This window comes from Balaenoptera musculus, chromosome 9, assembly GCF_009873245.2.
Source record: "Balaenoptera musculus isolate JJ_BM4_2016_0621 chromosome 9, mBalMus1.pri.v3, whole genome shotgun sequence".
Taxonomy (NCBI): Eukaryota; Metazoa; Chordata; class Mammalia; order Artiodactyla; family Balaenopteridae; genus Balaenoptera; species Balaenoptera musculus.
In genome coordinates, this window is record NC_045793.1 from 97,771,551 (window position 1) to 97,785,063 (window position 13,513).

Below are 13,513 nucleotides of genomic sequence, written 5' to 3' on the forward strand. Positions count from 1 at the left end.
TAGGATGGCTACTATCAAAAAAATAGAATATGAGTGTTTGCAAGGATATGGAGAAATTGGGACCCTGGTGTACTACTGGTGGAAATTGGTACAGTCACTATGGAAAACAGTATGGTGTTTCCTCAAGTCATTAAAGATAGAATTACTATATGATCCAGCAATTCCACTTCTGTGCATATACCCAGAAAGTAGGGTCCTAAGAGATATTTGTACACCCACATTCATAGCAGTATTATTCGTAATAACTAAACCGTGGAAGCAACTCAAGTGTCCATCAGTGGATGAACGGATAAGCAAAATGTGGATATACGTACAATGGAATATTGTTCAGTCTTAAAAAGGAAAGAGATTCTGCAGTATGATTTCAACATGGATGAACCTTGGGGACATTATGCTAAATGAAACAACCCAGTCAGAAAAAGATACATACTGCATGACCCCACTTATATGAGGTACTTAGAATAGTCAAAATCATAAAGACAGAAAGTAGACTGGTGGTTACCAGGGGCTGGGGGCAAGGAATAACGGGGAGTTATTGTTTAATGGGGATAGAGCTTCAATTTCACAAGATGAAAACAGTTACGGGGATGGACAGAGGTGATTTTTGCACAAGGATGTGAACGTATTTGATACCACTGAACTGTACACTTAAAAAATGGTTAAGATGGAAATTTTATGTTATGTGTATTTTACGAGAGGGCGGGGGAGAGAGAGAGACAGACAGACAGAGACAGAGACAGAGAGAGAGAGAGAGAGAGAGAGTGAGGGAGAGAGAGAGAGAGAGAGGGAGAGAGAGAGAGGGAGAGAGAGAGAGAGAGAGGCTTCCCTGCCTGTTCCACCAGGGCCGGGGCTACTAACCCAAAAAGGATCTAGCGGGTTCCACGTGGTGTGAGCGGGGCCGCAGGACTGGGAGGCGATACGCACCACTAGCGGACAGGGCACACCGAGCACAGCCCCAGACGCCTCTACAGGCCCGGGAGCACGCGCCTAGGGCTCTCCCTCCCCTGTGGACGTGCGCCCTCGGCCCACTCGCGCAGGGACAGGGCAGGAGCTGGGTTGCAGACACGGCCCGGACAAGTTCACAGCCAGTCCTGCGGGTTCCGTAGGCCAGCAGAGTGCTGGGGCCGTGCAGTCCCGGGAGCAGGCGGAAGGCGGGACCCCTCCCCTCACCCCACTCCCCCGCCCCGTTTCTCCTCCTCCTTCCCCGGCTCCCCTCCCCCCGCGCCCCCGAGTCCCGTAGCCGGGCAGCCAATCCCAGCCGCGCTTCTGCCCGGCTGCTCAGGGTGGTGGCACGGAGCCCGGAGGCGGCTTGGAGAGCTCGAGCTTTGTGCCCAGCGGCAGGTAAGGTGCGCGGGGGGATCTGGGTCGCGTCGGGCTTTTCTAAAACCCTCAAGCAGGAGCCTGAAAACTGATGCTAGTGGGAGACCCGGCGCCCGCCCCGCTGCCGGGCCCGCGAGCCCTCGGCGCCGCCCACCTCGCCCCGCCCGGGCCCGGCGCGGATCTCGCTTTCTGGAGGCTCCGCTGGCCCGGGATCCCGACGTGCTCCCCAGGGAGGGCCTGTCTCAAGTAAACAAAGACCAACTATTAAAAACATTACATCTATGCTTCATTTGTAAAATGGTGATGGTTTCGGTTTTTATGCAGAGGTATTCGGCTCCTGCTGCGGGCGGGTGTCGAGGGTTCGGCCGGAAGGGAATCCGGGGACCCGCCGCGCTGGGGTTCAGCTCCTCGGTAGGAACCCTGCGTAGGTCGCTTAAGCTCTCCTGGCTGCGCTCTGCTCTTTGGAAACTGGAAACTCTTATGATGTCAGATGTTGTTCTGAGGGTTACATGAATTAAATGCACTCTTAAAAAAAAAACTAAGGCTGAGCTCCCAGCAACAACAGGGTTATCTAGACACAGCTATTTCAAAGTACTGATAACCCTGAATTGTTCCACAAAGGAACTAAGGTAGTTTGCAACAGAATCACGTAGAATAGTAACAAGTCAACATAGAATGAATGTAACCAGATATTGGGAGCAGAGATAATGTAAGACAGAAAATAAGTCCAGGGGAAAAAATAAAGTGTGAACTTGCTGTGAAAATGGAAATGTTCTGTATTTAATTAATTTACATTTAAATAGTGTGTGTCTATATGGAAAACAATATGGAGGTTCCTCAGAGAACTAAAAATAGAATTATCGTATGATCCAGCAGTCCTACTCCTGGGCACATACCGGGACAAAACTATAATTCAAAAAGATATGTGCACCCCATGTTCATAGCAGCATTATTTACAATAGCCAAAACATGGGAGCAACCTAAATGTCAATCGACAGGTGAATGGATAAAGAAGATGCGGTGCATATATACAATGGAATACTACTCAGCCATAAAAAAGAGTGAAATAATGCCATTTGCAGCAACATGGGTGCAACTAGAGACTATTATACAAAGTGAAGTAAGTCAGAAAGAGAAAGACAAATACCATATGATATCACTTATATGTGGAATCTAAAATATGACACGAATGAACCTACCTACAAAACGGAAATAGATTCACAGACATAGAGATCAGACTTACAGTTGCCAAGGGGGACGGGGAGGGAGATGGTTGGACTGGGATTTTGGTGCTGGTAGATGCAAACTATTACAGTTAGAATGGATAAACAACAAGGTCCTACTGTACAGCACAGGGAACTATATCCAGTCTCCCAGGATAAACCATAATGGAAAAGAATATTTAGAAAAGGAATGTACTTATGTGTATAACTGAGTCACTTTGCTGTATAGCAGAGACTGGCACAACATTGTAAATCCACTATACTACTTCAATTTAAAAAAAGTGTGTGTCTAGTGGAGTCTCAAATTTGTCTCTAGGAAAGTAAACTTGGTCATTTGCATTGTTCCTGTTGTTTGAAACATACTTCATTCATTCATTCCTCAAATATGAATGGCCTTGGAGGAAGTAGAGCCATTCCTTATAATTAGCTAGAAAGACAATTTTCTGTACTTCATTATTAGAGCACCCTGATATATTGCCATGTGAAAGTCTACTCATTTGAGGAACTGGGGCTGGGAGGGATGGAGTCAGTGAATATGGCATAATTTATAACTTTTTTTAGAGTTTTGAATGAAAATATAAATGTTAACTTACCTTTATAGCAAAATTTAAAATATATAGATAAGCAAAAAGAAACAAAATCACTAAAAATGTCACCACTCAGAGACATAATTGCAGTTAAGATTTTGATGTGTATATTTCCAGACCTTTGCCCCATGTAGCCATTTTATTTTCCTTGGTAGGCCCCAAAGTATCAGCTCCCTCCAAGAAAGGAAAATCCAGTCTGGGGGCAAGGGTCACTTTTACCTTAATCTTTGGACCTCTCAGGCCAGCACCTGGCCCCATCCGAGAAGATCACCGTCTCCCTAATCCTTCTCCCGTACTTCTGCCAGGGGCCTGGCTTTGGGGCAGTGGTTATAGGCATCTGAGAGCATTTCGGAGAGGAGGAAAGTCACAGCTGTGGTTCATTCCGCATGAGGAGTAATCCAGGGTTTCTCATCCTTGGCACTGTTGATATTTGGGGCTGGATAACTCTTTGTTGGGGGAGGGCCGTCCCGTGTATTAGAAGATGTTTAGCAGCATGCTCGCTCACCCCCCGCCCTGCTTCTCATCATGACAATCAGCAGTGTTGGTTGAGACCACTTGGGTTAACGGAAATTGCTAAATTATTCATGACGTGCACTAAAGAGGTTCATATTCCAGTTTGCACGTAGGAGAAGGACTGAGATCGAAAGAGAGGCATAGCTTAAGCTAAGGAAGCTGTTTAGTCCTGGCTGTACAATCCACTTACGGTGAGATTTTGGTGGGCAAGTATATCAGTTAGGATGGAAACAGGAAAAAAACCACAAAAATGCAAGACACTTTTGAGGGGACTCCATAGAAGAGGGGGTGGGATTCGGGGAACCAGCAAATGACAGTGCGACACCCGGGGAGGACGGCTGGCGGGGTGCCATCCCCACCCTGGCCGGAAGGGGCAGGGAAGGGACTGGGATACCAGAGCTTGGAAGTGGGGGCCGGGTGGGTGGGTTGGAGCACTGGAGGAGGAGCCGCCCTCCAGGGCTGCTGTGGCCCTGGCAGAATGCGGCCACTGTCAGAGTGGCAGCCCAGCAGATGGCGGATAAGTTCACCAGCCTCTCCCTTTGTTACGAGTCCAAGTTCGTACTGCTCAGCCGCGTGACCGGCCACTAAATTGAGAGATAAAGTGTTAGGGCAAGGCATAGCAGCTTTTTTGGCAAAGCCAGCAGACAGAGAAGATGGTGGACTTGCATCCCAAAGCACCATCTTACCCCCAAGTTAGAATTCAGGCTTCAGAGGGGAGGGAGTGTGGCAGGTTGTTTAGAACTTCTTGGTGGGCCAGACCCGGAAGGGGATGTGCTTGCAGCTGTACAGGTAGGTCTGCTGTAAACCTCCAACAAGACCAATGTGATTCTCTGTTGTGCAACTTTTTATCTCTGTATGAATGAAAATTGTTATACATTTAAAGGTCAAGCCTGGGAGGCAGAGCCTTGAGAATGTGTTATCATGTATATTTCAGGCTGTAGGCAACATTCTTTTACAAAGAAGTAGAGCCAGCATAAGGAAGCACAGGCAGCAGAGTGCAAAGGTGAGAGCTAAAGGAATAGATCCAGTATGGAGTCAGGTTTGTTCTTCTCTGTTACACCTTTCCCTGCTGTACCCACGGATCTCCTCCTCTGGCCAGTCCCTAGTGGAAGCTGGAGGGCGAAGCAACCCAGGTGATGCAGCCTGGGAAGGTCAGCCAGCTTCCGAGGGGGTGGGAGCAGGGCAGATGGAGAGCCACCAGAACCACCAGTAGCATGTGATCTAAAGTCTTCTGCCTCTGTAGAATGAAAGTTTGAGGGCTCTAACTCTTAAGGGTTACCAGGGGAGGAAAAGGAGATAGGCAAAAAATGTTCTTGAAAATTAAAACATATAACACACGCAGGCCACTGCTGCTTCTGACCTCTGACTCTGTTTCAAGCAGCAAGGTCAAGTCATGCTGTTTTAGCTACTACAGGATTTTTTTTTTTCCAGCTTTATTGAGGTATAATTGACCAAAAAATTCTGAGATAAAGTATACTGTGTGATGATTTGATATACAGATACATTATGAAAGTATTCTCTCCGAGTAAATTAACACACATGTTTACTGGTTTTGGTTTTGGTGAGAACATTTAGGTTCTACTCTCAGCAGATTTCAGTTATTCGAGACAGTGTCATCAACTATAGTTACCATTAGATCCTCAGACCTTATTCATTTTGTAACTAAAAATTTGTGCCCTTTTATCAACCTCTTCCCATTTCCCCTATACCCCAGCCCCTGGGAACCACTTTTCTAATCTCTGTTTCTGTGAGTTTGGTTTTTCTTTTTTTCTTTTAGATTCCACATATAAGTGATACCATGCAGTATTTGTCGTTCTCTGCCTGGCTTATTTCACTTAGCATAATGCCATCCGGGTTCACCTATGTTGTCAAAAATGACAAGATTTCCTTCTTTTTTAAGGCTGAATAATATTCCATATATTGTCATCCCTTGGTATCTGCAGGGGATTGGTTCCAGGAGCCCCCATGGATACCAAAATCCTTGGATGCTCAAGTCCCTTATATAAAATGGTAGAGTACAATGAATATAGTTGGTTCTCCCTATCTGTGGATTTCACATCCTCACGTATGGAGGGCTGACTGTATATGGATCACATTTTCTTTTTCCTTTCATCCGTCAACACTTAGGTTGTTTCTGGGTCTTGGCTGTTGTCATAATGCTGCAGTGAGCATGGGAGTACATATATATCTCTTCAAGATAATTATTTTGTTCCCTTTGGATATATACCCAGAAGTGGGATTGCTGGATCATACAGTAGTTCTATTTTTAATTTTTTGAGGAATCTCCATGCTGTTTTCCATAGTGGCTATACCAGTTTACATTCCCATCAACAGTGCACAAAGGTTCCCTTTTTTCTACACCCTCACCAGCATTTGTTATCTCTTTTCTTTTTGATAATAGGCATCCTAACACGTGAGTTGATTTCTCTTTATGGTTTTGATTTCAGTTTCCCTCATGATTAATGATGTTGAATGCTGAAAACCTTTTCATGTACCTGTTGACCCTTTGTATGTCTTCTTTGGAAGAATGCTTATTAAGTTTCTCTGCCCATTTTTAAAAAAAATTTTTTGGCCTTAGTGCGTGGCATGTGGGATCCTAGTTCCCCAACCAGGGATCGAACCCATGCCCCCTGCAGTGGAAGTGCAGAGTCTTAAGCACTGGACCGCCAGGGAAGTCCCTCTGTGCATTTTAAAATTGGACCATTTGTGGTTTTTGCCATTGAGTTGTATGAGTACCTTGTATATTTTGGATATTAACCCCTTATCAGATATGTGGTTTGCAAATATTTTCTCCCATTCCATGGCTTCCTTTGCTGTGCAGAAGCTTTTTACTTTCATGTAGTCCAACTTGTTTATTTTTATTTTTGTTGTCTTTGCTTTTGGTGTCAAATCCAAAAAAATCATTGCCAAGACCAATGTGAAGGAGCTCACCCTTTATGTATTCTTCTAGATTTACAGTTTCAGATCTTAGGTGGCGCCATACAAACTTTAGGATTGCTTTTTCTATTTCTGTGAAGAATACCATTGAAATTTTGATAAAGATTGCCTTGAATCTGTAGATCACTTAGGGTAGTATGGACATTTTAATAATATTAAGTCTTCCAATCCATGAGCACAGAATATCTTTTCATTTATTTAGGTCTTTTTCGATTTCTTTCATTCCTGTCTTACAGTTTCCATTGTAAAGATCTTTTTTTAATTGAAGTATAGTTGATTTACAATGTTTTGTTGATTTCTGCTGTACAGCAAAGTGATTCAGTTATACATACATATACATTCTTTTTTTAATGTATTCTTTTCCATTATGGTTTATCACAGGATATTGAATATAGTTCCCTGTGCTATACAGTAGGACCCTGTTGTTTGGCTCAGCCTTTCTTACCTGTTTTGATGTGGATATTTTCTCATTCACCAGATGTGTAGGAGTCGCTCAGCTAGTTTCTGGATCTCTTTCAGAAGGGATTGCTCCCAGTGTAGCTGTACATTCAGTGTGTCTGTGGCAGAAGGGGAGCTCAGGAGCCTTCTGTGTTGCCATTTTGGTCAAATTTACTGCAGGATTTCTTTAAACTTCTTAATCCTGCATATTCCAACTCAGTTGTGCTGTTTGGTACACTATTATAAAACATATCTTTGCTGGTGCCTGAATAAATAGTTGGATATTTTCTATATATCTTGTACAGAACGATTTTTCTTGTAGCTTAACTGTTTACTTTTTTTTAATCATCACAGAAACCACATCATAATACCTCAGAGTTTGAAAAGGCCTTATAGTTTCTCACCTGATGTCTGAGAATTTGCAGCGTCTTAAAAAAAAAAAATGCATGAGAAATATATACGTGTATCAAATTATCATAGGTACAGCTTAAACTTATAGGATGTTATCTGTCAATTACATCTCTATAAAGCTGGAAGAAAGATGCATAGGAAAACAAAATAGGCACAAAACAGCAGAAAAGCATCATATGCTCAGCGTAGAGCATAACATGATTTATGCAATTAACATCAAGGTCACAAATAACACACTGTGCAATCTTGCTTATAAAAAAAAAAATCTTGACTGAGCTGCTAAGGAAAGAAAATACATTCTTTCTAGCGAGTTTTTAAATTGTTAAAGACAAAAGTTACATATACAGGGATTCCTTCTGGGTGGAAGATTTATATTCCTTTGGCCCCCACCACACACACGTCATTTGTGCTGTGCTCGGATGTTCCAGCAGTTTGTTGTTTCCAAAAGCACTTGGCCAGAAAGAACTAGTCTTTCAGCAATAGGAGACCAAGGTTTTGACCTGGACTTTCTGGGGGATCAGTGCCTAACGACATGTATGGGCCCCCCTGGAATGTCCTGGTCTCACCCCACTTTTAAAATTTAGTTGCACTCCAGTTGCATTGCTTGCAATTATTTGAGTTAATAAGCTGCTCTTTTAAAGAATGGACACACCCTGATAAGCCTGAATACCGGATACCAGATGTTCATTCCTTAGTAAGAGTGCTTTGACTCCTGGTACAACATTTCTCTTCTGTTATATCAAGATCAGTCTCAGTAAAAAGCAAAAGGTTTTGAAACGGCCACGAGGAGGAACATGGAGCAGGTGGGAGGGGCCTGAAAGTTGGGGTGGGAAGGACAGTGGCTTCTGTTTGGAGAGAGTGCCAAGGAGAGCTTTACCTGTTCAGCACTGTTGTGCCTGGCGTCTCAGGGCAGCAGCTTTACTAGCTCTGATAACCTGAGCTTTGTCCTAGTTCACGTGTGTCTGTCTGCCCCTGAGAGAACCAGAAGAGACGCTAATAACCTCCAGTTAACCAAACCAAACATGGAAGAAAGCTAAAGCAAAGGAGAACAAAATAATAGAAGTGAGTTAGAATTTACGGCACATCAGCACTGAAGAGTGTGTAGGGGTCATTTAACTTTGTCTGAGCTCATCCCCCCGACCCCCAGCTTTTTCAAGGTGCAGGAACCAAGTTGCTCAGAGACCATGTGCCCTGGCCTCTGTCACAGAGCTAGTGGGTACCCAGGCCAGGTCTAGAACTAGTCTCTTTTTTAAAAAATTTATTTTATTGAAATATAGTTGATTTACAATGTTGTGTTAATTTCAACTGTACAGCAAAGTGGTTTAGTTATACATGTATACACATTCTTTTTCATATTCTTTTCCATTATGGTTTATCACTGGATATCGAATATAGTTCCCTGTACAGTAGCACTGTGTTGTTTATCCATTCCATATATATACTAGTTTGCATCTGCTAACCCCAAACTCCCAATCCACCCCTCCCCTACACCCTCTTCCCCTTGGCAACCACAAGTCTGTTCTCTATGTCTGTGAGTCTGTTTCTATTTCGTGGATAAGTTCATTTGTGTCACACTTTAGATTCCACATATAAGTGATATCATATGGTATTTGTCTTTCTCTTTTGAACTTACTTCACTTAGTATGATAATCTCTAGGTCCATTTCCCAGAGGGTAGCTTGTCTGCTGCAGGAGATACTGGGGAAGGAGAAGCCTATTTGAAAACGCTTTAAGCAGGTTATTTATGCAAAAGTGCTGACTTTTTTCCTTTAACTTTCTAGTGAACCACCGCAGCCTGAGCTGTTGTTTGTAATTATGCAGTAATTCAGGAACTAACTTGAGATTCTTCTCTTTTCTTTAAGTGGCTTCCCCTAGAGAGGCATACCATATATTTCTGGGTGGGAAGGCTGAATGAGCAATCCTAATTTAATTTACAGATTTGATGCAATCATAGGTACAGTTCCTATGGAATTTTTTTTTTTTTTTTAACTTGACAGAGCCATTCTAAACTTCATCTAGAAGTCTGAGCGAGCAAGACTAGATAAGAATACTGAACAAGTTAGTGAGAGAACTTGAACTACCAGATAGCAAAACATACTGTAAAGCCACAGTCAGGTAAACAACATATTATAGGCATGGGAATCTGGGTCAATGGCACAGCCCAGAAGGTGAAAGAAAGAATAACCATATGCATAAGAATTTAAGTATGAGCCATTGGAGGAAAGAATGAAAGAGTCAATAAATGATGTGAGAACAACTCAACTATTTGGGAAGATTACAGGAGAGTCTTATCTCATGCCATATACCAAAATATAATTTAGATTGATTAAAACTAAACATATAAATAAAGGGGAAAAAAGTTAAAAATCTAAGTGAAAATTAAAATGTATATATAAGTCTTTCTAAACATAATACTAAAAGTCAGAAACTTAAAGCCTTTTAGGCTTTTAAATACTATTAAAAATATTTTCAATATTGTTAAAAATATTAAACCCTTGAAATAAAAAACAAACAAAAGTAAATCTTCTTGCACCCCAATGTTTATTGCAGCACTATTTACAATAGCCAAGACATAGAAGCAGCCTAAATGTCTACCGACAGAGGAATGGATAAAGAAGATGTGGTACATATATACAATGGAATATTACTCAGCCATTAAAAAGAACAAAATAATGCCATTTGCAGCAACATGGATGGACCTAGAGATTATCATACTCGTGAAGTTAGTCAGACAGAGAAAGACAAATATTATATGGTATCACTCATGTGTGGAATCTAATTTTAAAATGATACAAATGAACTTATTTATAAAACAAACAGACTCACAAATTGCTAAAACAAACTTAACGGTTACCAAAGGGGAAACATGGGGGGAGGGATAAATTAGGAGTTTGAGATTAACATACAGCACTACTATATATAAAATAGGTAACCAACAAGGGCCTACTGTACAGCACATGGAACTCCACTCAGTATTCTGTAATAACCTTATATGGGTAAAGAATCGAAAAGAGAATGAATATTTGTATGTGTATAACTGAACCACTTTGCTGTACACCTGAAACAAACACAACATTGTAAATCAACTCTACGCCAATAAAAATAAATAAATAAAAATAAAATACACTAGAGCACAGGGGAAAAGAAGTAAATCTTCTTGTTATAGGGTTAGGTCTTAGATCTTTTAGAATGTATTAAATGTAGAATAAAGTTCTCCCTGGGTTCTGTTCAGACTTTAACGGGTCTTGGCAGGACAGTGGGGAGGAAGGGAGAGATGTGTGATGGGCAGGGAGGGTGCTGAAAGGTGGCCTGGGGTTGCTGCCTACCACGACAGTGCCATCTTATTACAAGGGAAGTTGAAAGCTGGAGAAGGAGGAGTATAGAAAGAATCCTGGCCAGGATACCCCTGTTGAACGTGCTTTATAAGTAATAATGCAATTCACCCTTGGTAATTGACTGCTGGTGCCTAAGGCGGTAAGGTTTCTAGGTGGGGTCCTTTCTCATCCATATGCATCTCTGCAAATTGGTTTGGTTTGCTTTGCTTTCCCCAGATTCTGTGGGAAAGGTAGTAAAGTTCATAAGTAATGTTTTATTGACTTTTTATAGGAAAGCTTTTCTGGAAGTTCTTATTAGAAAGGGAAGACAAGCAGCAGTAATGTTTCTACAAGAAAAAAGGACTCAGGGCAATTTAGTGATTTCTCTTGTGGAGACTGGAGACAGAATTGGAAAGCAGTGGTTATTACAAGATACTGAATATATCGAGTTCCCTGTGCTCTGCAGGAGGTCCTTGGTTATCTATTTTACATATAGGAGTGTGTATCTGTTGATCCCAAACTCCTCATTTATCCCTCCCCCCACGTTTCCCCTTTGGTAACCATTAAGTTTGTTTTAGCAATTTGTGAGTCTGTTTGTTTTATAAATAAGTTCATTTGTATCATATTTTAGATTCCACATATAAGTGTGATATCTTATGATATTTGTCTTTCTGTGACTTACTTCACTTAGTATGATCATCTCTAGGTCCATCCATGTTGCTGCAAATGGCATTATTTCTTTCTTTTTTATGGCTGAGTAATATTCCATTGTGTATATATGTACCACATCTTCTTTATCCATTCATCTGTTGATGAATGTTTCAGTGGCTTCCATGTCTTGGCTGTTATATACATATCACATATATGTATAATATATATATAATATGTATGTATATGTGTAAAGATAACTAAATCACTTTGCTTTACACCTGAAACTAACACAACATTGTAAATTAACTGTACTGCAATAAAAAGGTTAAATCTTGGGGCTTCCCTGGTGGCGCAGTGGTTGAGAGTTTGCCTGCCAGTGCAGGGGACACGGGTTCGAGCCCTGGTCTGGGAAGATCCCACATGCCGCGGAGCAACTGGGCCCGTGAGCCACAATTACTGAGCCTGCGCGTCTGGAGCCTGTGCTCCGCAACAAGAGAGGCCGCGATAGTGAGAGGCCCACGCACCGCGATGAAGAGTGGCCCCCGCTTGCCACAACTAGAGAAAGCCCTCGCACAGAAACGAAGACCGAACACACCCATAAATAAATAAATAAATAAATAAAAGGTTAAATCTTGAAAAACAAATTTTTAATTAAAAAAGAAAAATGGGAAGCAGTGGAATTGCTAGGTCAGAGTTTGCTTGCTCACATTTGGAATTTTAATAGATGTTGCTAAACTGCCGTCTGTAGAGATGATACCTACCTATAGTTCCCCAGTAATAGGTAGGAGGAGTTCCCTGGTGGTCCAGTGGTTAGGACTCTGAGCTTTCACTGCCGGGGCCTGGGTTCAATCCCTGGTTGGGGGACTAAGCTGTGCGGCAAGGCCAAAAAAAAAAAAAAACAAATCAGAGATATTTGACCAACATGTGGCAAATGTTTTGATCTCTGTCAGTCTGACAGAGCATCTAGGTAAAGTCATTTCACAACTGAGGTTGAGCACTATTTTAAGAGTCACCAGATTTTCCTTTTCCGGGAATCAGAGAGCATTTTAGAGCTGGAACAAACCTTAGAGATGAAGTCCAGCCATTCAGCCTACACATGGAGAACCTGTTTGGCTGTGGTCACTTGGCTAGTCCGTGACTGAAGCCAGACCAAAACCCCAGGTCTTTTATTTATCATAAAAGCTCTCTGGGTGTGTGTAAGACAGCCCTGGAAAGGTCTCTGGGGCAGTCTGGGTTTGGCTTCATAGCCAGGAAGCTGGAAGTTACAGCACAGGGCCACAACACCGTGACTGTAAGGCCAAGTGCTTTAACCCACCCTGAACTTCAGATCCCTCATCTGTAAAATGGAGTTAATATTAGCCTTTTTGCCAGGGTTTCAAGGATTAGGGATCATGTAGATAAAGCAGCCGACACAAGCTGTCTCACAGCTGTTACCATCCTCCTCATATTTCGTTGTCTGACTTCCCCACCCATGTGTAAGGGACACTTAACACTAACATTTTTTTTTTTTTAAGTTTTATTAGGACACAGCCAGACCCATTTGTTACACATTGTCTATGGCTCTTCCCGTGCCTCTTTTTTTTTTTTTTTTAATAAATTTATTTATTTATTTATTTTTTGGCTGCGTTGGGTCTTTGTTGCTACGTGCGGGCTTTCTCTAGTTGCGGCGAGCGGGGGCTACTCTTCGTTGTGGTGCGTGGGCTTCTCATTGCAGTGGCTTCTCTTGTCACGGAGCACGAGCTCTAGGCGCTCGGGCTTCAGTAGTTGTGGCACGTGGGCTCAGTAGTTGTGGCTCGCGGGCTCTAGAGCGAAGGCTCAGTAGTTGTGGCGCACGGGCTTAGTTGCTCCGCGGCATGTGGGATCTTCCTGGACCAGGACTCAAACCCGTGTGTCCTGCGTTGGCAGGCGGATTCTTAACCACTGCGCCACCAGGGAAGCCCACCACTAACGTTCTTAACAATATGAGTAAAGCGCGGTAGAGTGTTGGAGCGGGCATCTGTGCACGGCGGGCAGCCCGGCCAGGCCCTCCGAGGAGCCCCTGCAGTCCAGACTGTTGCCCAAGATGCATCCTTGACTTAGTTCTGGCTTTGTCGGCAGCGTCCTGGTTATCCTTCGCAGGT

The 13,513-nt window shown here is 42.8% G+C and overlaps 1 protein-coding gene across 4 annotated transcripts in view; it reads left to right on the forward strand.

Annotated features, from left to right (window-relative positions):
* The first annotated feature begins 912 nt into the window (after nucleotides 1-912).
* The window catches only part of BLVRA (biliverdin reductase A), a 57,458-nt gene continuing 44,857 nt past the window's right edge, over nucleotides 913-13,513 (forward strand). Inside the window, exons 1-2 of one of the 4 annotated variants that reach the window (XM_036863145.1) lie at nucleotides 913-1,341; nucleotides 4,578-4,646. The gene's annotated coding sequence lies outside the window, so the exon portion shown is untranslated. Of the gene's footprint in view, nucleotides 1,347-4,577; nucleotides 4,647-13,513 lie in introns of all 4 variants that reach the window. The other 3 variants (XM_036863146.1, XM_036863143.1, XM_036863147.1) reach the window with 3 other exon arrangements.